Source organism: Ranitomeya imitator, chromosome 2 (assembly GCF_032444005.1).
Source record: "Ranitomeya imitator isolate aRanImi1 chromosome 2, aRanImi1.pri, whole genome shotgun sequence".
NCBI classification, from domain to species: Eukaryota; Metazoa; Chordata; class Amphibia; order Anura; family Dendrobatidae; genus Ranitomeya; species Ranitomeya imitator.
In genome coordinates this window covers 284,181,240-284,206,411 of record NC_091283.1, presented here as the reverse complement: position 1 = coordinate 284,206,411, position 25,172 = coordinate 284,181,240, and the positions used below count along the sequence as shown (strand labels likewise).

Sequence of the window (25,172 nt, the reverse complement as noted above, 5' to 3'; positions counted from 1 at the left end):
TTGTTGTGCTCAGCGGAGGACAAATGGAAGGAGGGACCGCAGACAGACTTAGTAGGCCTAAAATAAAAAAAAAATAGGCTCAAAGCAGTTTCAATTATCTTGCAGGGGTACACAGGCAGCATTGGTGTGTTCAGCGGAGGACAATTGGAAGGAGGGACCGCAGACAGACTTAGTAGGTCTAAAATAAAAAAAATTAGGGTAAAAGCAGTTTGAATTATCTTGCAGGGGTACACGGGCAGCATTGATGTGGTCAGCGGAGGACAATTGGAAGGAGGGACTGCAGACAGGCTTAGTAGGCCTAAAATTAAAAAAAATTAGGCTCAAAGCAGTTTGAATTATCTTGCAGGGGTACACAGGCAGCATTGGTGTGGTCAGCGGAGGACGATTGGAAGGAGTGTCTGACACAGTTAGTACTCCCAAAAAATAAATAGATGTTTATGTCTCGCAAAACAACAAAACCAAAAAACAAAAGGGTTGCATACTTAGGTACAGGGGTGGGCTCCTCTGCTGAGTTTCAAACATAGTAATTTGGCGCTAAGTATTTACTGGTGTCAATATAGGACACTGACCCTGACTATTTTAACTAGCATCATACATGTCAACAAATTGGTATTGTCAGTGCCAGGCATTGAAGGATGTCAGCGCATAGACTAAACATTGGTGGAGCTGTGAGAGATAATTTTGCAAGTGGTAGAATAGTGTTTGAGTTGGGGGGGGGGAAACTCTCTTGTGGCCGGCAGTACAGGCCCAGGGAACCTCATGTTACAACGGTGTGTCTGACGTTGGTTGCGCGCCACCACCGCCAGGGACACTTTATTGTACTGTGAGGGACCCAGTGGCAGTGCCGTCGACCAAAAGCGGGCACACCCACCTCTTCATACAAACGGCACCCTCACGGGTGCTTGCGCCAAGTGGCGAGACCACGGCCCCGTAGGGGGAGTTAGCCCATTTAGGGAGGTGTAAACATGTTGTATGCTGGACAAACAGCTGCTGCTAATTAAGAGATTGGAACAGTCAGTAAGACCAGTCAACAAGCAAGACCTTATTATAGGAAAGCTAGGTGTCAGCTGGGAAAGGTGGGGCAAAATATTTAGAAATCCATGAGTGGTTCATTTTAATGAAGGTTAGATCATCAACATTTTGGGTAGCCAGACGAGTCCTTTTTTCGGTCAATATTGAACCAGCAGCACTGAATACTCTTTCTGATAGCACACTAGCTGCTGGGCAAGCAAGCTCCTGCAATGCATATTCTGCCAATTCAGGCCAGGTGTCTATTTTGGATGCCCAGTAATCAAATGGGAATGACGGTTGAGGGAGAACATCGATAAGGGATGAAAATTAGTTAGTAACCATATTGGACAAATGTTGTCTCCTGTCACTTTGAATTGATGCTGCAGTACCTGTCCTGTCTGCGGTCATTGCGAAATCACTCCACAACCTGGTCAGAAAACCCCTCTGTCCAACGCCACTTCTGATTTGTGCAACTCTAACACCTCTGCCCTGTTGCCCCCTGCAGCTCGTGTGAGAACCATCACCGGCGCTGTGTGCTGGGAATGCCTGAATCAAACGGTCTACAAGAGTTGCTTGTTTGGTTGCTAATATTTGTTCGAGGTTCTCATGTGGCATGATATTTTGCAATTTGCCTTTATAGCGAGGATCAAGGAGGCAGGCCAACCAGTAATCGTCATCGGTCATCATTTTAATAATGCGTGGGTCCCTTTTGAGGATACGTAAGGCATAATCCGCCATGTGGGCCAAAGTTCCAGTTGTCAAATCTGCGGTTGTGCTGGGTTGAGGGGCAGTTTCAGGCAAATCTACGTCACTTGTCTCCCTAAAAAAACCTGAACCCGGCCTTGCAACGCCACTAGTTGCTATTGGCCCCGAAGAAGCTTCCTCATTCAAAAAATACTCATCCCCATCATCCCCCTCGTCCTCCTCCTCTTCGCCCGCTACCTCGTCCTGTAGACTGTCCTGACCAGACAATGGCTGACTGTCATCAAGGCTTCCCTCTTCCTCTGGTGCAGACGCCTGCTCCTTTATGTGCGTCAAACTTTGCATCAGCAGACGCATTAAGGGGATGCTCATGCTTATTATGGCGTTGTCTGCACTAACCAGCCGTGTGCATTCATCAAAACACTGAAGGACTTGACACACGTCTTGTACCTTCGACCACTTTACACCTGACAACTCCATGTCTGCCATCCAACTGCCTGCCCGTGTATGTGTATCCTCCCACAAATACATAACAGCACGCCTCTGTTCGCACAGTCTCTGAAGCATGTGCAGTGTGGAGTTCCACCTTGTTGCAACGTCGATAATCAGGCGATGCTGGGGAAGGTTCAAAGACCGCTGATGTTTCTGCATACGGCTGGAGTGCACGGGCGAACGGCGGATATGCGAGCAAAGTCTGCGCACTTGGAGGAGCAGGTCGGGTAACCCCGGATAACTTTTCAGGAAGCACTGCACCACCAGGTTTAAGATGTGAGCCAGGCAAGGAATGTGTTTCAGTTGTGAAAGGGCTATGGCAGCCATAAAATTCCTTCTGTTATCACTCACTACCTTGCCTGCCTCAAGATGTACAATGCCCAGCCATGACTGAGTTTCTTTCTGCAAGAACTCGGACAGAACTTCCGCGGTGTGTCTGTTGTCGCCCAAACACTTCATTGCCAATACAGCCTGCTGGCGCTTGCCACTAGCTGTCCCATAATGGGACACCTCGTGTGCAACAGTGGCAGCTGTGGATGGAGTGCTCGTGAGACTGCGGTCTGTGGACGAGCTCTCGCTTCTGCAGGAGGACGAGGAGGAGGGGGGGCGAACGCCTACAGCCAACTGTTTCCTAGACCGTGGGCTAGGCAGAACTGTCCCAATATTGCTGTCCCCTTTGGACCCTGCATCCATCACATTAACCCAGTGAGCTGTGATGGACACGTAACGTCCCTGGCCATGCCTACTGGTCCATGCATCTGTTGTCAGGTGCACCTTTGTACTCACAGATTGCCTGAGTGCATGGACGATGCGGTCTTTTACATGCTGGTGGAGGGCTGGGATGGCTTTTCTCGAAAAGAAGTGTCGACTGGGTAGCTCGTAGCGTGGTTCAGCGTAGTCCATCAGGGCTTTGAAAGCTTTGCTTTCAACTAACCGGTAGGGCATCATCTCTAATGAGATTAGTCTAGCAATGTGGGCGTTCAAACCCTGTGTACGCGGATGCGAGGATGAGTACTTCCTTTTCCTAACGAGAGTCTCATGTAGGGTGAGCTGGACTGGAGAGCTGCAGATCGTGGAACTAGTGGGGGTGCCGGTGGACATGGCAGACTGAGAGAGGGTTGGAGATGGTATTCTTGCTGGTGCCCTACATGCAGTGTTTCCTACTACGAAACTGGTGATTCCCTGACTGCTTTGGCCTGGCGACGAAATCTGCACATTTACTGCAGGTGGTGCGGGAAATGGTGGGCTTACAGTGTGGGAAGGGATGTAGCGTTGCTGACTAGCTTCATTGGCCGAGGGTGCTACAACCTTAAGGGACGTTTGGTAGTGAGTCCAGGCTTGCAAATGCATGGTGGTTAAATGTCTACGTATGCAACTTCTATTTAGACTTTTAAGATTCTGACCTCTGCTTAAGGTAGTTGAACATTTTTGACAGATGACTTTGCGCTGATCATTTGGATGTTGTTTAAAAAAAATGCCAGACTGCACTCTTTCTACTATCGGATTGCAGACTGAGCTTCTTTAACCGGATGTCCACGCTGTCCTACAACTGGTTTTGGTTTTGCCACGCATTTTTGGCCAGATACGGGCCTGGCAAATGGAACCTGTTGCGATGTTGATGCCTTCTGCGGCTCCTACTCCTCCGCTTCAGAGCTACTGCCGCCTGCACCCTGTTCCCCCAATGGCTCCCAATCGGGGTCAACAACTGGGTCATCTATGACCTCCTCTTCTATCTCGTGTGCAACTTCGTCTGTGTCACCGTGTAAGCCGGTGGTATAGCGTTCATGACGGGGCACCATAGTCTCATCAGGGCCAGATTCTGTATCAGTACACTGCGAGGGCAATGTTCTGGTCTGAGTGAAAGGAACAGCATAGTAATCTGGCTGTGGCTGTGCATCTGTGCACTCCATGTCCGATTCAACTTGTAATGGGCATGGCCTGTTAACTGTTTCACTTTCTAACCCAGGAACGGTATGTGTAAAGAGCTCCATGGAGTAACCCGTTGTGTCGCCTGACGCATCCTTCTCTGTTGTTCTTGGTGAAGAAGACAAGGAAGCGACTTGTCCCTGACCGTGAACATCCACTAACGACGCGCTGCTTTTACATTTAGCAGTTTCAGAAGAGGAGGCGAAAGAGCTAGAGGCTGAGTCAGCAAGGAAAGCCAAAACTTGTTCTTGCTGCTCTGGCTTTAAAAGCGGTTTTCCTACTCCCAGAAAAGGGAGCGTTCAAGGCCTTGTGTAGCCAGACGACGAACCTGGCTCAACAACTCGAGACTTAGGTGCTATATTGCTTTTCCCACGACCACCTGATGCTCCACCACCACTACCATCATTACCAGCTGGCAATGACCGCCCACGGCCACGACCTCTTCCACCAGACTTCCTCATTGTTTGAAAAACGTAACCAAACTAACGGTATTTGTTACTGTAAAACCAGTTACAAGGTGAACTCAAACTTCTGTTGGATTTATATATCCCTTTATGGGTGGGTGAGACTGCAGGGAAAATCAGGCCCAATGTATAACAGTACACAGCTTCAGTGGCAGACAGATATGCCACTAACAGGACTGACGCTGATGCAGACACTAACAATTCAAATCTCCCCTTTTTATTTTTTCTGGGAGAATATTGAAGAAATGTGGCCCACTCATACAGTATATGTTCTGTGGCACAAAATTTGAGACAGATGGCACACACAGGAGTGGCACTGAAACAGAAATGCCAATCTTAATCTCCCACTATTTTTTTTCCAGGGAGAATTTAAAAGAAATCTGGCCCAGTATTACACACTAGGTTTAATGTGGCACAAAATTTGAGACAGGTGGCACACACAGGAGTGGCACTGAAGCAGAAATGCCAATCTTAATCTCCCACTATTTTTTTTTTCAGGGAGAATTTAAAAGAAATCTGGCCCAGTATTACACACTAGGTTTAATGTGGCACACAATTTGAGACAGGTGGCACACACAGGAGTGGCACTGAAGCAGAAATGCCAATCTTAATCTCCCACTATTTTTTTTTCAGGGAGAATTTAAAAGAAATCTGGCCCAGTATTACACACTAGGTTTAATGTGGCACACAATTTGAGACAGGTGGCACACACAGGAGTGGCACTGAAGCAGAAATGCCAATCTTAATCTCCCACTATTTTTATTTTTATTCATGGGAGAATTGGCAAGAAATCAGGCCCACTGTTAGGCTGTATGTTTTCTGTGCCAGAAAATGAGACACAGATGCCACACACAGGACTGCCACTGATACAGATTTGCCAATTTTAATCTGCACCCTTTTCTTCTTCAGGGAGACTAGTGAATAAATCTGGGCCACTGTATGAGAGTATATTTTCTGTGGCAGAAAGTGGCTTGAAGAGATATAACGAAACAAAAAATAAAAAGGGACTGTTCTACAATTACTATCTCCCTGCAGTAATCTCAGCAATGTATGGCAGGCAGCAATAACAAGGAGTAGACTGCTGCACAAATAAAGTAAAAAGTGTGGACAAACAAACAAGAAAGCTGTGCAGAATGGAAGGAACAACAGGATATGTACTTTGAAAAAAGCAGTTGGTTTGCACAGCGGTGTACAAACAGCAATGCAGCTATCTGGGAGCCTTCTAGGGCAGCCCAATGAGCTACAGCGCTGAGGAAAAAAAAATGTAGCCTCCACTGTCCCTGCTAAGAAAAGGTGGTGTTGGACAGTGGAAATCGCTACAGCACAAGCGGTTTGGGGGTTAATGTACCCTGCCTAATGCTATCCCTGCTTCTGACGAAGCGGCAGCAACCTCTCCCTATGCTCAAATCAGCAGCAGTAAGATGGCGGTCAGCGGGAACGCCCCTTTATAGCCCCTGTGATGCCGCAGAAAGCAAGCCAATCACTGTAATGCCCTTCTCTAAGATGGTGGGGACTGAGACCTATGTCATCACGCTGCCCACACTCTGCGTCCACGTTCATTGGCTGAGAAATGGCGCTTTTCGTGTCATTGAAACGCAACTTTGGCGCGTACCGCATGGCCGACCCCACACAGGGATCAGGTCGGGTTTCATGAAACCCGACTTTGCCAAAAGTCGGCGACTTCTGAAAATGACCGACCCGTTTCGCTCAACCCTAGTGTGAAGCTCTGTATATGATGTGGACTCCCAACTACAAATTACAGCTCTGGCAAAAATTGAGACCGCTGCAAAATGTTCAGTTTTTCTGAGTTTTCTCTTTATAGGTATATTTTTGAGTTAAATGTAAATTGTTCTTTTCTTCTATAAACTTCTGACAAAATGTCTCTGAATGTCCAAGCAATCATTTTAGTATTTTTTTTCTGACAAAGAAAAATGGTTAATTTAAAAAACAAAACAGTGCTTTCAGACCTCAACTAATGCAAAGAAAGCAAGCTCATAATCATTTAGAAACAACAATAATAATGTTTTAACTCAGAAAGAGTTCAGAAATCAATATTTTGTGGAATAACCATGATTTTTAATCACAGCTTTCTTGCGTCTTCCCATGCTTTCCACCAGTCTTTCTCACTGCTCCTGGAGCAAAAATGTAAGCAGTTCTTCTTTGTTTGATGGCTTGTGACTAGTGTTGAGCATTCCGATACCGCAAGTATCGGGTATCGGCCGATACTTGCGGTATCGGAATTCCGATACCGAGATCCGATACTTTTGTGATATCGGGTATCGGTATCGGATCAATAGGGATGTGTAAAATAAAGAATTAAAATAAAAAATATTGATATGCTCACCTCTCCGGCGGCCCCTGGACATCACACTGCTAACCGGGAGGCTTCTTTGTTTAAAATGCATGCCTTTAGGACCTGCGAATGACGTCCCGGCTTCTGATTGGTCGCGTGCCGCCCATGTGACCGGCACGCGACCAATCAGAAGCCGCGACGTCATTCTCATTCACAAAAACTCCTAATTCTAGGAATTAAGGACCTGCGAATGACATCGCGGCTTCTGATTGGTCGCGTGCCGGTCACATGGGCGGCACGCGACCAATCAGAAGCCGGGACGTCATTCGCAGGTCCTAAAGGCGCGCATTTTAAACAAAGAAGCCTCCCGGTTAGCAGCGTGATGTCCAGGGGCCGCCGGAGAGGTGAGCATATCAATATTTTTTATTTTAATTCTTTATTTTACACATCCCTATGGATCCCAGGGCCTGAAGGAGAGTTTCCTCTCCTTCAGACCCTGGGAACCATGAGAATACCTTCCGATACTTGATGTCCCATTGACTTGTATTGGTATCGGATATCGGTATCGGCGATATCCGATATTTTTCGGGTATCGGCCGATACTATCCGATTCCGATACTTTCAAGTATCGGACGGTATCGCTCAACACTACTTGTGACTATCCATCATCCTCTTGATTACATTCCAGAGGTTTTCAATGGGGTTCAGGTCTGGAGAGTGGGCTAGCCATGACAGGGTTTTGATGTGGTGGTCTCTTCATTTTTCCAGAGCTGTATATATACACAGTGCCCACTAAATAACTATATTACAGCTCCACAGGACGTACTACAACATAATCCTCGCACTGGTACAATACACACATGTAGTAAATAGTGTGGAGCCACCACCCACCCTCTGCACAGTGCCACTTGTCCTGTCCTGTATATTGAGTGTAATTCGCAGTATTTGTATTAAGGTCACATTCACACTTTCAGTATTTGGTGAGTTTTTCACCTCAGTATTTATAGAGGAACAATGCGAGGAAAAGTCTAATAGAAACACGTCACCGCTTCTGTATTTATCACCCACTCCTGGTTGTGGTTTACAAATGCTGAGGTAAAATTCTGAACGTGTGAACAGGGCCTTATTCTGTATATATACACTTCTCCTGTCCTGTTGTCAGAGAGGCTGCATTGCACTTGTGGATTGTCATTATTGGTTTGTTTTTTATATTCTTATGGCCAAACAAAAATAAATCTTGGAAAACCTGTTTAAGGCTGTGTACACACGTCCGGAATTGCCGCGGAAATTTCTGCGGCAATTCCAGAACTCCCTGCCACGGGAAAAACGCATGTGGAATTGGCATGCGTTTTCCCGCTAAACACTAGCATTTTACAAGCGTAATTAGCTTGCAGAATGCTAGCGTTTTCCAAGCGATCTGTAGCATTGCTTGGAAAACTGATTGAGAGCAGTCCCACACGTCCAGATAATTCCGGTACCGGAAAAATCGGTACCGGAATTATCCGTGTCCGTGTGCCCGTGCGTTTCTGTGGCACATCAGTGTGGCACACTTGCGGCACACGTGTGCCGCCCGTGTGCCCACTGGGTACCACACGCACCGTGCAGGAGACAGCGCTAAAGTTTAGCGCTGTCCCCTGCATCTTGTGCTGAAGCCGCCTTTCATATCTTCCCTGCAGCAGCATTTGCTGTAGAGAAGATATGAATAATCGTGTCCCCAACCCCCCTCCCACCCCCTGTGCGCCCCCCCCGCTGTTCTTAAAATTATCACCCGGCTCCCTCGCTGGCTGGCGCTGCTTCCTGTCCTGGCCGCACCTTCTACTGTATGAGCGGTCACGTGGGGCCGTTCATTTACAGTAATGAATATGCGGCTCCACCCCTATGGGGAAACTGTCACCTCACGTACTGGAGCCACTGACGTGTGAAACCGGCCTGACAGGTTGATCACACTTGTCAAACATAGTGTTTGACAAGTGTGACCAACTTTTTACTATTGATACTGCCTATGCAGCATCAATAGTAAAAAGATCTAATGTTAGAAATAATAAAAAAAAGTAAAAAATCGTGATATTCTCACCTTCCGGCATCCCCGGCAGTCTTCCCGCTCCTCACGATGCTCTCGTTCCCAAGGATGCTTTGCGGCAATGACCTGTGATGACTTAGCAGTCTTGCGAGACCGCTACGTCATCTGGGGTCATTGCCGCTAGGCATTACTGGGAACGCGTTTAATTCTTTTTTTTTTAACAATTATTTGGTTCCCTTCCCAGGGCCTGGAGGAGAGTCTCCTCTGAGTACCAACCTCACATGACCCACTTACTTCCCGCATGGTGGGCATAGCCCCATGCAGAAAGTAAGCGGATCAATGCATTCCTATGTGTGTGGAATCCCCGCGATTCTGCACAAAGAATGAACATGCTGTGTTTTTTTCCGAAATGCGATTCCGCTGCAGAAAAAAAACGCAACGTGCACAAAAAATGCGGATTGCATTCTAATAATAGGATGCTTAATGTATGTGTTTTTCGCGGTTTTCCCGTGTTTTTATTGCAAAAAAAGTTGCGCCATTTTGCAATACCCGTAGTGCCTTTATTTTTTTTACATCTCGGGTTGGGTGAGGGCTTATTTTTTGCGTGCCAAGCTGAAGTTTTTATTGATATGATTTTGGTGCAAATATGATCTATTGATCGACCGTTATTGCATTTTAATGCAATGTCGCAGTGACAAAAAAAACGTAATTCTGACGTTTTGACTTTTTTTTTCTTGCTACACTGTTTAGCGATCAGATTACTTATTTTCTTTTTTTATTTATCGGGCAATTCTGAACGCGGCTATACCAAATATTTGTATGTTTGATTTTTTTAGAGTTTTATTTTGAATGGGGTGAAAGGGGGGTGATTTGAACTTTTATATATATTTTTTTATATTTTTAAAAACTTTTTTTTTTTTAACTTTTGGCATGCTTCATTAGTCTTCATGGGAGACTAGAAGCTGCCGCAACCTGATCGGCTCTGCTACATAGAGGCGATGATCAGATCGCAGAATTACTCAATTGCTATGAGCGCCGACCATTGAGTGGCGCTCACACCAAGCCGACAATGACAACCATAGAGGTCTCCCGGAGACCTCAAGTTGTCATGCCAACACACCGGTGACCTGCGATCATCTGATGTGGGCGGATTTCCGGTGCGATTACCGGAAGCGCTTGTTAAATGCCACTGTCAGCATGTGACAGCGGCATTTAACGGATTAATAGCGGCGGATGGATCGCGATTCCACCACCGGCTATTCCGGGCACATGTCAGCTGTTCAAAGCATCTGATATGTCCCAGGAAAAAAGTGGGTTCACCTCTGGAGCCCACATCAAAGGGAGGGAGTCCGACTTTGGTGTAAATGTACATCCAATCTCGGAAAGGGGTTAAAGCACCACTCCGTCATTTTTTTTGCATAAGTGGAGTGGTGCTTTAAATGGAAGTATGCTGCTCTGTCTCATAATCACATTTCACTGTTTGTCTTCTGTGATAAGTGACCTGCCCGCAGCTCAAGTGTTTCATTGAGCGGCATCAAAGTCACTTTTCAGCACACAGTCTTCCTTAGTTTTACACTCTTCAGGCCCCCTCACTAAGATGGGCATTTGTAGCTCCGCCTTGTTATCCCTCGGACACGGCTGCTGTAAGTCTTCGACCACCAACTTCCCTTCTTGCAGAAGACCTCATAAGGCTTCTCTGAGTACTTCTACATCTTCCCTTAAGGCCTCATTTACACTTTGCCATGTCGATAGGTGACCTCTGAACTCCGAGACTTCCTTCGTCAGCTCATCCACTCAGCCGTCTGTCTCGGGGCCTTTTCTTGTTTGACATGCTCTCTTATTGCCTTTACTTCGGTCTGTAAAGCTGCCACCTTTAAACTTTCCTTCGCCAGCTGTTAACAGACCTCTCCCTGCTCTTTGTCCAAGCTTTGGAGATGTGCTTCTACCTGGTGGAAACTGTCAGCCCGCTGTTTCCACATGCACATTTCCTTTGTCAGCTTGTCGATTTGTCCCTCTAGTTGTCTTGTGACAGTGGTCGAATTGCACAGCTTCTCCGGAAGCGCTTCTATTTTGTCTGGGAGCTGTTCCCCACCTGCTATTTTAGCTATTGAAACCCTACATTCACCTTGGGTCAGTTTTATGTTTCTCACATCCTCAACTACCTCAGTGCTAGGTTTTATCGGTAACTGCTTTCTCAAGGACAGTAACCCTGTGGGCACCTGTCCCCACCTCCTCTTTATCTTCTCCGAGGGTGCCGTTTGTTCAGCCCATTTTTGGCCTTTACACCTCCGGCGATGGGAGGAAGACTTGCCATTTAGACCTGATTCAGTGTTACTGCACTCTTTTCCACTGTCGTCACCGTCTGAATGGGAGTCACCACCACCCGATCGATCAACCTGAAACAAGCAGTCCCCATTTCTTTCTAATAGTGTTGAACCCTACTCCTTGAGCTTCCCCGTTTTCATCTTGCAAAGCACTGTCATTCCCTTGTGTCCGAGCTTCTGTCTGCACAACATTGTACTCATCCCTAATGGTTGCTACTTGCAGTGACACGTCACAGTCACCCCGGGAGTCTGTGTTATACCCCACAGTATGGTGAACCCTCCTGTTGCTTTCTAACCGGGTGTCGGCTCCACAGGTTGTATTTACCACATCACTAACAGTCATCTTGGGGTACACGTCAGGTGATGTCATGTCAGTAAGTTGGGCAGACGCATCCTTCCCACTGGTCAACGCGATGTCTGACCCGTCAATTTTGGGAGGTAGTACTGTCTTAATGTATGCCCCCGCAACAGTATAGAGACTTCCATCCTCCTGCTGTAGAGGAACGCCCTCCTCTCATAAGACTGAGAATAACTTACAGTCCCGGCCTACTATCACCGGACAGGTTAAGTTTGGGACTTTGGCGGCCTCAAGATTTGTATAGCCCATGACCAGCACGCGGGCCACTGAATAAACCTTAGTGTCCCCATGGATGCAGGTGACCTCGATCTTTTCGGACCTTATAAATTGATCTTCCGCAGACCTTACCAGGGTCTACCTCTGCGTTTAACTCCAGAACACATTCACGTAGCCTCTGGCCAGGAGCGTAGCTCTTATGGCAGATTGGACATGCATAGGCAGCATGGTGGCTCAGTGGTTAGCACTACAGCCTTGCAGCGCTGGGGTCCTGGTTTCAAATCCCATCAAGGACAACATCTGCAAGGAGTTTGTATGTTCTCCCCTTGTTTGCGTGGGTTTCCTCCGGGTACTCCGGTTTCCTCCCACATTTCAAAGACATACTGATAGGGATTTTAGATTGTGAGCCCCATCGGGGAGAGTGATGATAATGTGTGCAAACTGTAAAGCGCTGCTGAATATGTTAGCGCTATATAAAGATTATTATTTTTATTGTCCCTAGCAACAATTTATCTGTAACACCCCTTTAACTTTGGGAGGCTCCTCCCCTTTTTGGATACAATAAAACTAGCTAAAGTTTCATTCTCCCTCACCCCCTTCCTTCATAATAAATCCACAAAGGTCAGCAAAGGATGAACAGTTGGCCCTGCAAAAAGAAATTCTAGGTGTAGTAGAGAAGAATGTGCTTCAAGAGGTCCCCACCCAAGAAAGAGGCAAAGGGTTTTATTCCCCTCTTTTCTTGAGGAAGAATCTGGATGGGACATTCAGGGCAATAGTAAACTTAAAAAAGTTTAACAAATTTCTGGAAACTCAACCCTTCAAAATGGGAACAATAAAATCATCTGTAAGAATGCTTTTCCAGCTTGATTTATGACTATGTAAGACTTGAAGGATGCGTACTACCATGTACCCATCCACAAGGACCATCGCAAGTTTCTCAGGGTGGCAGTCACAATTCAGGGGGAATTAAAGCATTACCAGTTCAGAGCTCTCCCATTCGGCTTGGCCATTGCCCTGAGGGTATTTACCAAAATAATGGCGGAAGTTATGGCCCACATACGAGAACAAAATGCTCTGATAGTTCCATATCTGGATGACCTCCTGGTAATTGGCAATTCCCCTCATCACTGCAAAGAACAGCTAGACAAAGTGATGAGAACACTGACGAGTCTAGGCTGACTATTAAACGTACTCAAATCCCGAATCATACCGAGTCAGGTGCAAGAATACTTGGGAATAATTCAAGACTCAAACAAGCAAGAACGTCATCTCCCACAGGGAAAAATTCAGAACATGATACAGCTGACGTCATGTATGAGAGACTTCCCTGTCACCACCTTACGGAGGGCAATGTCACTGCTAGGATCAATGACAGATTGTATTCGGATGGTCCAGTGGGCTCAAAGCCATATCCGTGAACTACAATGCAAAATATTAGAAGCAGGAACACCTCTAGGTGGAAATTTAGAAGGGCGGTTAAACATCTCGTCAAGAATGTCCCGTTCTCTAGAATGCTGGACTGATACAAACAATTTAGCAAGAGGCGTTCCCTGGGTGTGGCCAGTATCCCAAATCCTAACCATGGATGCAAGCCCCTGGGGGTGGGGAGCCCACCTGAGAGATCAGATAGCCCTGGGACCTTGGTCAGAGGAACAAAAATGAGCTTCATCAAACATGAAAGAGCTGTTAGTGGTAAAACTCGCCCTCGTTCATTTTGTAAGCCCCCTTCAGTCCCACCATGTAAGAGTGTTCTCAGACAACCAAGTGTCAGTAGCATATCTGAACCACCAGGGGGGCACCAGATCTCCGTCTCTGATGGACATGACAAAGGCCATCTTTCATCTAGAAGAGGCCAATTTAGGCTCTTTGTCAGCACTTCACATAAAGGGTACAGAAAATCGGGCGGCAGATTTCCTAAGTCGAACACAACTGAGACAGGGGTAGTAGTAGCTGAACCAGACAGTATTCAATCAGATCGCAGAACATTGGGGTTGGCGAGAAATAGACCTGTTTGCAAACAGCCAGAACTGGAAAGTAGAGGCTTTCATCTCAATCGATCCCTGAGGGAGCCCAGTTGCTGTAGACGCCTTTACGATACCCTGGAATTACCATCTAGCTTACGCCTTCCCACCAATAGCCCTGATTCCCTTAGTGCTGAGGAAAATTAGAGAGGAGAACGCGAATGTGAACGTAATAGCCCCTTTCTGGCAGAGGAGGACGTGGTTTTTGTGGCTGAGGACGATGTCCATCTCACACCCTTTGGTTCTCCCAGACATCCCGGATCTGCTGTCCCAAGGGCCAGTGGCTCATCCGCAGGTAGAAAACTTGCATATGACCGCATGGAACTTGAAAGGTCACATCTGAGGAATAAGAGGTTCTCCAAATTTAGTCGCCACTCTACAATAAAGTAGGAAACCTATAACTACCAAGGCGTATGATGTCATGGTATAGGACATGGTTCATATCCTGCTCTCTCAGGGTTAATATTGCTGGCCTCTCTTTCGATCTGGGAGGGGTATTTATACACACTCCAGACTGGGATTCCCTGTCAGCTATACTTTCGTTTAGTCTGTGTGCCTGACCCCTTGAGTGTGTACTCGGTTTTCATTTGCTTTATTTGCTCTCTGTGCTTTACTCTGCTTGTTTGTTGTGCTGGCTTTCTGACCTCTGGCTCCCTTTCTGACTAACCCTCCGTCTAACCCCTTGGTTACCTCTCTATGTCCTGGTTTTGATCTTGGCACGTTTAACTACTCTCCAGTGTATATAGTCTCCTCTGCACCCCGGCGTCTAGTGCCGCCCTCGACCACCTCTTGCCCTGTCATGTGGTTCAGGTCCTGTTTGCTACCCGTTAAGTTCCCTGCCGCTTTGCCCTCAGCTCCCTTGCTGCGGCACACAGCTTTCCCCGCAGCAGTATACCCGGGAGTCGTGACATATGGGAGGATTTGAAAAAAAATTATTTCGGTCTCAGGGGCCAATCTAGGTGGTGAAGTTCCAATAAACAAAATCTTAGAATTCCTACAGAAGGGTTTGGAGATGGGTCTTTCCACACTTGTAGCTTTAACGTTAGCACAGAGAGTTAGCGATATCCAGGCTTTGTCAGCATACTCACAATTCTCACAGATACTGGAGGATAGAGTTGTCCTTAAAAATGACACTGCCCATCTTCCAAAACTGGCATCGCGGTTTCACAGATCGCAAGAAATATCCCTGCCTTCCCTGTGGCAATCCCAAAAATAAGGGGGAGGAAGTCCTACATACGTTAGATGTAAAGAGATGCCTAATTCAGTATCTGGTAGCTACGAGGGAGTGTAGGAAGGATAAGACTCTTTGTATGCTTCCAAGGTCCATGGAAAGGACAAAAAGCATTAAAAGCCACGCTGGCCAGGTGGATAAGAGAAAATATCACCCTATCATATTCCTCATGTGGGGCAGCCATTCCGGAGGAGATAAGAGCCCGTTCAACCAGAGCAGTGGCGACTTACTGAGCAGAGAGAGCCAGCGCCTCGATAGAACAGATTTGTAGAGACGCTATTAAAGGTACCGTCACACTAAACGACGCTGCAGCGATACCGACAACGATCCGGATCGCTGCAGCGTCGCTGTTTGGTCGCTGGAGAGCTGTCACACAGACCGCTCTCCAGCGACCAACGATGCCGGTAACCAGGGTTAACATCGGGTTACTAAGCGCAGGGCCGCGCTTAGTAACCCGATGTTTACCCTGGTTACCATCGTTAAAGTAAAAAAAACAACCACTACATACTTACCTACCGCTGTCTGTCCTCGGCGCTCTGCTTCTCTGCCCTGTGTGAGCACAGCGGCCAGAAAGCAGAGCGGTAACGTCACCGACAGACAGCGGTAGGTAAGTACGTAGTGGTTGTTTTTTTTACTTTAACGATGGTAACCAGGGTAAACATCGGGTTACTAAGCGCGGCCCTGCGCATAGTAACCTGATGTTTACCCTGGTTACCAGCGAAGACATCGCTGAATCGGCGTCACACACGCTGATTCAGCTATGTCAGCGGGAGATCCAGCGACAAAATAAAGTCCTGGCCTTTCTGCCCCGACCAGCGATATCACAGCAGGGGCCTGATCGCTGCTGCGTGTCACACTGGACGATATCGCTAGCCAGGACGCTGCAACGTCACGGATCGCTAGCGATATCATCCAGTGTGACGGTACCTTTAGTCTTCTCCCTCTACGTTGTTTAACCATTATCGGCTAGACCTGGCCTCTTCTTCAGATCTTACCTTTGGGAGAAGGGTTCTGGAGGCAGTGGTTTCTCCCTAATGTACAATCTATAAAATTCTCTCCGTGGTGCCGTTATTGGGAAAGAGAAAAACATAGTTACTTACCGATAACAGTATTTCTCTGAGCCCATGACGCACGCATACATTCCCTCACTTCACGTGTGGGTGTGCACACTGAAATTAGTTAGTTAGTTTGGAAAATAACCACGTGGTGCCTCTATTAAGCTTATATTAATGTTAAATATTTTGTATAGGCATTCATGTTGCCAGTCTGAAGTTCCGTTAATGCTCTGTAAACCAACTGATGCGGGAGAGAGGTACCGCCTATTTAACTGTAGGTTTCCTGTCCCTGTGGGACGGATCCCCTCTCTCCGTGGTGCCGTCATGGGCTCAGAGAAATACCGACATCGGTAAGTAACTATGTTTTTTCTGTTGCTAAAATTATGATTTTTTTCACTTTACACCTTTTTTAAACACCTCTGATTACTGTGATCATACAACATACAAGCCTCTGATGGCTCTGGTAATGTACTGTTCTACTGTAATGCCATGTATCATCACTGCTTGTCAGTGTAATACTAATACACATAGTTATTAAGGTTGAAGGACGACTTTAAGTCCATCTAGTTCAACCCATAGCCTTACCTAACATGCCCTAACATGTTGATCCAGAGGAAGGCAAAAAAAACCCATGTGGCAAATAGTAAGCTCCACTTTGGGGAAAAAAATTCCTTCCCAACTCCACATATGGCAATCAGACTAGTTCCCTGGATCAACGCCCTATCAAGGAATCTAGTATATATACCCTGCAACATTATACTTTTCAAGAAAAGTATCCAATCCCCTCTTAAATTTAAGTAATGAATCACTCATTACAACATCATACGGCAGAGAGTTCCATAGTCTCACTGCTCTAACAGTAAAGAACCCACGTCTGTTATTATGCCTAAACCTTCTTTCCTCCAGACGTAGAGGATGCCCCCTTGTCTCTGTTGTCTTAGGACTATGATTAAAAAGATCATCAGAAAGGTCTTTGTACTGTTCCCTCATATATTTATACATTAAAATAAGATCACCCCTTAGTCTTCATTTTTCCAAACTAAATAGCCCCAAGTGTAATAACCTATCTTGGTATTGCAGACCCCCCAGTCCTCTAATAACCTTGGTCGCTCTTCTCTGCACCCGCTCTAGTTCAGCTAAGTCTTTCTTATACACCGGAGACCAGAACTGTGCACAGTATTCTAAGTGTGGTATAACTAGTGACTTGTATAGAGGTAAAATGATGTTCTCCTCATGTGCATCTATGCCTCTTTTAATGCATCCCATTATTTTATTTGCCTTTGTAGCAGCTGCCTGACACTGGCCACATGAGTTTGTCATCCACCCATACTCCCAGGTGTTTTTCATTGACGGTTTTGCCCAGAGTTTTAGAATTAAGCGCATAGTTATACATTTTATTACTTCTACCCAAATGCATGACCTTACATTTATCCCCATTAAAGCTCATTTGCCATTTATCAGCCCAAGCTTCTAGTTTACATAAATCATCCTGTAATATAAAATTGTCCTCCTCTGTATTGATTACCCTGCAGTTTTAGTTTCATCTGCAAATAATGAAATTCTGCTCTGAATGCCCCCTACAAGGTCATTAATAAATATGTTAAAAAGAAGAGGGCCCAATACTGACCCCTGTGATACCCCCACTGCTAACTGCGACCCAGCGAGTGTGCTCCATTAATAACCACCCTTTGTTTCCTATCCCTGAGCCAGCTCTTAACACACTTACACATATTTTCCCCTATCCCCATTATTCTCATTTTATGTATCAACCTTTTGTGTGGCACCGTATCAAAAGCTTTTGAAAAGTCCATATACACTACGTCCACTGGGTTCCCTTGGTCCAGTCCGGAACTTTCCCTTTTCATAGAAGCTGATCAAATTAGTCTGACATGAACGGTCCATAGTAAACCCGTGCTGATACTGGGTCATGAGGTTATTCCTCTTCAGATACTCCAGTATAGCATCCCTTAGAATGCCCTCCAGGTTTTACCCACAGTAGAGGTTAAGCTTGCTGACCTATAATTACTGAGTTCAGTTTTTGTCCCCTTTTTGAATATTGGCACCACATCTGCTATACGCCAGTCCTGTGGTACAGACCCTGTTATAAGAGATAAGTGTTGGCTGAATGGTCATTTGGCAGATGGCTTTCTCTCCTGACTCCCCCATACACAGAAATATTCCAGCTTTCCTGCGGTCTGTATGAGAGATTCGGCTCCAGACTCCTTTAGCGGGGATTACCTACAGGAAGATCTGACGGATTAGCATCTGTGTCATGTACCCGTTTCTCAGCACATAACTTGGGGTTGTGCCTGCAATTGTTAATCTATCTCCTCTCCCTCAGTCCAGCATTCAACCTCTGTCCTATGCTGCAATGGGAGCATAATTCACACCCGGACACAGTTCACACACCCCGCTCATTCACGCTGCCACCACTCACTGAACATACGGGCAATGAGTCCTGGAAATCTTACTGCTACTGTCTCCAATCAGCAGGGTCACACACTCTAAGGTTATGGATTCTTTAGAGCATACAATACTTATTAAGGATTTAAGCTTTAATAGAAAAGGAACAGTGCTTACAATGAAAGATATCAAAATATGGAAATAAAAAGTGACATACAAATATGTAAACAGTTATAAATTAAAAGGGAGAAAACTTACAGAAATATCGAACTTTCTAGTCTGGTATTCTGCCCCTGAGGTGGGGGGGGGGGGGTATATGGAACGGAGCACACCAGCTTGGCTGTCCCTCACTGTGAACAGCTTTCTATGAGTAAAGGCCTAATTTATAGAGTCAACCTGGAGGTCTGATTTCTAGACCAGCCTCTCAAGTTAATATTCTAATCCTTGATTTGTGACTGGATCCTGGCTATTTTACCAATGAGTACATTATTTTTCTTTGAACACTGTTAAATATGCTTATTTTGCACATTTATTTAATCAAGACTATTCACCAGGTGCGTTACTCTTACAGAAAAAATGTCATGATATTTTCATAAAATATGTAGTGGTTTATTGAATTGTCCACAGAACAACCACATTGCAGCAAAACATAAAAGTAGATGAAATAGTTACAAACAGATTGTCCATTTGTTCCTATCAGCGCTTGTTACTCATCGTTTCTCAGATGGAGTAGAAGTCATCTTCCTTTCATAGAGTAGAATCATGGCTACCAGCAGATCCTTCCTTGTGTGACTTGTCTGATGTCCATGGAGAATGATGGTGATGGCAGGAGCTGACAGCCCCCACGTGACAAACCCACACCCTCCTCAGAGACGTTATTTATATGTCCCACAGACCACGTGTTCCATCTATATGGTGTTAACTTATACTCTGAGCTATATATACAGAAATAGCTTTTTGTAATGTCAAGAAGCAATGTGCTCAGTACAGAATTGAGAATAAGAATAATTCAATAAATAATTAATATTTAACAAACACTCTTCGTGTAATCTTTCTTTCTCAGAGTAAATATACAGTCAACCAAACCCCTCGAAATCAGTGCTTTCAGGTAACTTTAGTCTAATGTGTATGAGGGTGCTAAAAGGTAACTTATTGGACACTGCCTCTGGCCTAGCCTAGTGGAGCTTCGTACATTGCAGGCCCAGACACCATTATTAGGCATGTAAGTATCGTAGTAACTAGGCCGCCTCATACTATCGAGTACTTGGGGGAGGAGGGCATTCAGGCAAACTCTGTCACACGTTTTTAAATGCTATTCTTGCTTTTGGCAGCTGCAAGTGGTTAAACTGCCAGGGTCTTTGTTGCAGCCGCACCTGTGCCGTCCCTGCTGTGTACATCTATGTTCTGGGGCCCAAAAGAGTTAATTTTTTTTAAAACAATTGTTTATTGTGTGAAAAGTAAAATGTGTCTTCTGCTTTTTCCATGTTTTTTTCTTTTTACAAGAACTGTTGGAACCAATTTTCTTTAGAAACATTTTAAAGGGAAAGTGCCACCAGTTTTCTTGTACTTTGTTTTTTTTGTGTGAAATTAAGCTTAAAATAGTAATTAAATTGTATTAATGCAAGGCTGAATACATGTGGGAATTCCCTAACAAACAGGCTTTCCTCACATGTATTCAGCCTGGCTAGCAGCCGTAAATCATGCAGCTGAGGTGATGAAAACTAAATCTCCGAACACTAATAAATACTCTGAGATCACCCGAGCAGTGTTCGGGAAAACCCGAGCAACGAGTATACTCGCTCATCCCTACAGCAGAACACTCCCACTACTGTGAATTGTGAAGCCCACAGAGGCGTGCCCAGTTCACAGCAGTGACAATTTTATTACAATAGATAGGGTCCGCGTCAGTCTGTTCTCTCCTATGACCATGGGGTGACTTATACACTGAAAGTGTCGTGCTGCTACTGTGAAAGCAAGATGTCATCCTCAAGTGTGTTCTTTAACCCCTTAAGCCCCGAGGGTGGTTTGCACGTTAATGACCGGGCCAATTTTTACAATTCTGACCACTGTCCCTTTATGAGGTTATAACTCTGGAACGCTTCAACGGATCTTGGCGATTCTGACATTGTTTTCTCGTGACATATTGTACTTCATTTTAGTAGTAACATTTATTCGATATAACTTGCGTTTATTTGTGAAAAAAACGGAAATTTGGCGAAAATTTTGAAAATTTCGCAATTTTCCAACTTTAAATTTTTATGCCCTTAAATCACAGAGATATGTCACGCAAAATACTTAATAAGTAACATTTCCCACATGTCTCCTTTACATCAGCACAATTTTGGAACCAAAATTTTTTTTTGTTAGGGAGTTATAAGGGTTCAAAGTTGACCAGCAATTTCTCATTTTTACAACACCATTTTTTTTTAGGGACCACATCTCATTTGATGTCATTTTGAGGGGTCTATATGATAGAAAATACCCAAGTGTGACACCATTCTAAAAACTGCACCCCTCAAGGTGCTCAAAACCACATTCAAGAAGTTTATTAACCCTTCAGGGGTTTCACAGGAATTTTTGGAATGTTTAAATAAAAATGAATATTTAACTTTTTTTCACACAAAATTTATTTCAGCTCCAATTTGTTTTATTTTACCAAGGGTAACAGGATAAAATGGATGCCAAACATTGTTGTACAATCTGTACTGAGTACGCTGATACCCCATATGTGGGGGTAAACCACTGTTTGGGCGCATGGCAGAGCTCGGAAGGGAAGGAGCGCCATTTGACTTTTAAATGCAAAATTGACAGGAATTGAGATGGGACACCATGTTGCGTTTGGAGAGCCACTGATGTGCCTAAACATTGAAACCCCCCACAAGTGACACCATTTTGGAAAGTAGACACCCTAAGGAACTTATCTAGATGTGTGGTGACCACTTTGACCCACCAATTGCTTCACAGAAGTTTATAATGCAGAGCCGTAAAAATAAAAAATCATATTTTTTCACAAAAATGATCTTTTCGCCCCCAATTTTTTATTTTCCCAAGAGTAAGAGAAGAAATTGAACCTCAAAAATTGTTGGCCAATTTGTCCTGAGTACGCTGATACCCCGTATATGGGTGTAAACCATTGTTTGGGCGTATGGCAGAGCTCGGAAGGGAAGGAGCGCCATTTTACTTTTCAATGCAAAATTGACTGGAATTGAGATGGGATGCCATGTTGCGTTTGGAGAGCCCCTGATGTGCCTAAACATTGAAATCCCCACAAGTGACACCATTTTGGAAAGTAGACCCCTTAAGGAACTTATCTAGAGGTGTGGTGAGCACTTTGACCCAACAAGTGCTTCACAGAAGTTTATAATGCAGAGCCGTAAAAATAAAAAATCATATTTTTTCACAAAAATAATCTTTTCGCCACCAATTTTTTATTTTCCCAAGGGTAAGAGAAGAAATTAGACCACAAAAGTTGTTGTGCAATTTGTCCTGAGTGCGACGATACCCCATATGTGGGGGTAAACCACTGTTTGGGCGCATGGCAGAGCTCGGAAGGAAAGGAGCGCCATTTGACTTTTCAATGCAAAATTGACTGGAATTGAGATGGGACGCCATGTTGCGTTTGGAGAGCCCCTGATGTGCCTAAACATTGGAACCCCTCACAAGTGACACCATTTTGAAAAGTAGACCCCTTAAGGAACTTATCTAGATGTGTGGTGAGCACTTTGACCCAACAAGTGCTTCACAGAAGTTTATAATGCAGAGCCGTAAAAATAAAAAATCTTATTTTTTCACAAAGATGATCTTTTCGCCCCCAATTTTTTATTTTCCCAAGGGTAAGAGAAGAAATTAGACCACAAAAGTTGTTGTGCAATTTGTCCTGAGTGCGACGATACCCCATATGTGGGGGTAAACCACTTTTTGGGTGCATAGCAGAGCTCGGAAGGGAAGGAGCGCCATTTGACTTTTCAATGCAAAATTGACTGGAATTAAGATGGGACGCCATGTTGGTTTGGAGAGCCCCTGATGTGCCTAAACATTAAAAACCCCCACAAGTGACACCATTTTGGAAACTAGACCCTCTAAGGAACTTATCTAGATGTGTTTTGAGAGCTTTGAACCCCCAAGTGTTTCACTACAGTTTATAACGCAGAGCCGTTAAAATAAATTTATTTTTTTTTCGCAAAAATTTTTTAGCCCCCAGTTTTGTATTTTCACAAGGGTAACATAATAAATTGGACCCCAAAAGATGTTGTCCAATTTGTCCTGAGTACGCTGATACCCCATATGTGGGGGGGAACCACTGTTTGGGCGCATGGCAGAGCTCGGAAGGGAAGGAGCGCCATTTGGAATGCAGACTTAGATGGATTGGTCTGCAGGAGTCACGTTGCATTTGCAGAGCCCCTGATGTACCCAAACAGTACAAACCCCCCACAAGTGACCCCATATTAGAAACTAGACCTCCCATGGAACTTATCTAGATGTGTTGTGAGAACTTTGAACCCCTAAGTGTTTCACTACAGTTTATAACGCAGACCCGTGAAAATAAAAATTCTTTTTTTTTTCACAAAAATGATTTTTTAGCCCCCAGCTTTGTATTTTTACAAGGGTAACAGAATAAATTGGACCCCAAAAGTTGTTGTTCAATTTGTCCTGAGTACGCTGATACCCCATATGTGGGGGGGAACCACTGTTTGGGCTCATGGCAGAGCTCGGAAGGGAAGGAGCGCCATTTGGAATGCAGACTTAGATGGATTGGTCTGCAGGCGTCACGTTGCATTTGCAGAGCCCCTGATGTACCCAAACAGTAGAAACCACCCACAAGTGACCCCATATTGGAAACTAGACCTCCCATGGAACTTATCTAGATGTGTTGTGAAAACTTTGAACCCCCAAGTGTTTCACTACAGTTTACAACGCAGAGCCGTGAAAATAAAAATCCTTTTTTTTCCCACAAAAATGATTTTTAGCCCCCCAAATTTTTATTTTCCCAAGGATAACAAGAGAACTTGGACCCAAAAAGTTGTTGTCCAATTTGTCTCGAGTACGCTGATACCCCATATGTTGGGGTAAACCCCTGTTTGGGCGCACGGGAGAGCTCGGAAGTGAAGGAGCACTGTTTTACTTTTTCAATGCAGAATTGGCTGGAATTGAGATCGGACGCCATGTCGCGTTTGGAGAGCCCCTGATGTGTCTAAACAGTGGAAACCCCCCAATTATAAATGAAACCCTAATCCAAACGCACCACTAACCCTAATCCCAACTGTAACCCTAACCACACACCTAACCCAGACACACCCCTAATTCTAATCCCAACCCTAATCCCAACCGTAAATGTAATCCAAACCCTAACCCTAGCCCCAACCCTAGCCCTAACCCTAACCCTAACCCTAACCGGAAAATGGAAATAAATACATTTTTTTTAATTTTATTATTTTTCCTTAAGGCTAGGTTCACATTGCGTTAGGGAAATCCGTTTAGCACTAGCGGATTGCGCTAACACAATGTCTTTTTAGGTGTCGTGTTTAGTGGTCGCGTTAACGTCCCCGCTCTGGAAGATCGGGGATCGGACCTCGGGCGCACCGCGGATGCTGCAAGCAGCGTCTGAGGCGCGCCACAAAAGAATGGCACCTTGCTAGCGCGAGCCGAAAATGGCACGCTCTAGCGATGCGCTACACCTGAAAATCACATTGCTGTCAATGGTTGTGCTAACGGACCCGTTGCACGGCGTTAATTGTGACATTTTCGCCGTGCAACGCTGTCCGTTAGCGTTAACCCATTAACGCAATGTGAACCTAGCCTAACTAAGGAGGTGATGAAGGGGGGTTTGATTTACTTTTATAGCGAGTTTTTTAGCGGATTTTTATGATTGGCAGCCGTCACACACTAAAAGACGCTTTTTATAGCAAAAAAGTTTTTGCGTCTCCACATTTTGAGACCTATAATTTTTCCATATTTTGGTCCACAGAGTCATGTGAGGTCTTGTTTTTTGCGGGACGAGTTGACGTTTTTATCGGTTACATTTTCGGACACGTGACAGTTTTTGATCGCTTTTTATTCCGATTTTTTTGTGAGGCAGAATGACCAAAAACCAGCTATTCATGAATTTCTTTTGGGGGAGGCGTTTATACCGTTCCGCGTTTGGTAAAATTGATGAAGCAGTTTTATTCTTCGGGTCAGTACGATTACAGCGACACCTCATTTATATCATTTTTTTTATGTTTTGGCGCTTTTATACGATAAAAGCTATTTTATAGAAAAAATAATTATTTTGGCATCGCTTTATTCAGAGGACTATAACTTTTTTATTTTTTTGGTTATGATGCTATATGGCGGCTCGTTTTTTGCGGGACAAGATGACGTTTTCAGAGGTAACATGGTTATTTATATCCGTCTTTTTGATCGCGTGTTATTCCACTCTTTGTTCAGCGTTATGATAATAAAGCGTTGTTTTTTGGCTCGTTTTTTTTTTTTTTTTCTTACGGTGTTCACTGAAGGGGTTAACTAGTGGGCCAGTTTTATAGGTCGGGTCGTTACGGACGCGGCGATACTAAATATGTGTACTTTTATTGTTTTTTTGTTTTTTTTTTATGTAAAGAAATGTATTTATGGGAATAATATTTTTTTTTTTCTGCTTTATTTAGGAATTTTTTTTTTAT

At 44.8% G+C, this 25,172-nt stretch overlaps 1 protein-coding gene across 1 annotated transcript in view; it reads left to right on the top strand.

The window, feature by feature from the left end:
- Window positions 1-25,172, top strand: part of LOC138663180 (oocyte zinc finger protein XlCOF22-like) — an 84,990-nt gene that overhangs the window by 52,413 nt on the left and 7,405 nt on the right. The gene's annotated exons all lie outside the window — the stretch shown is intronic.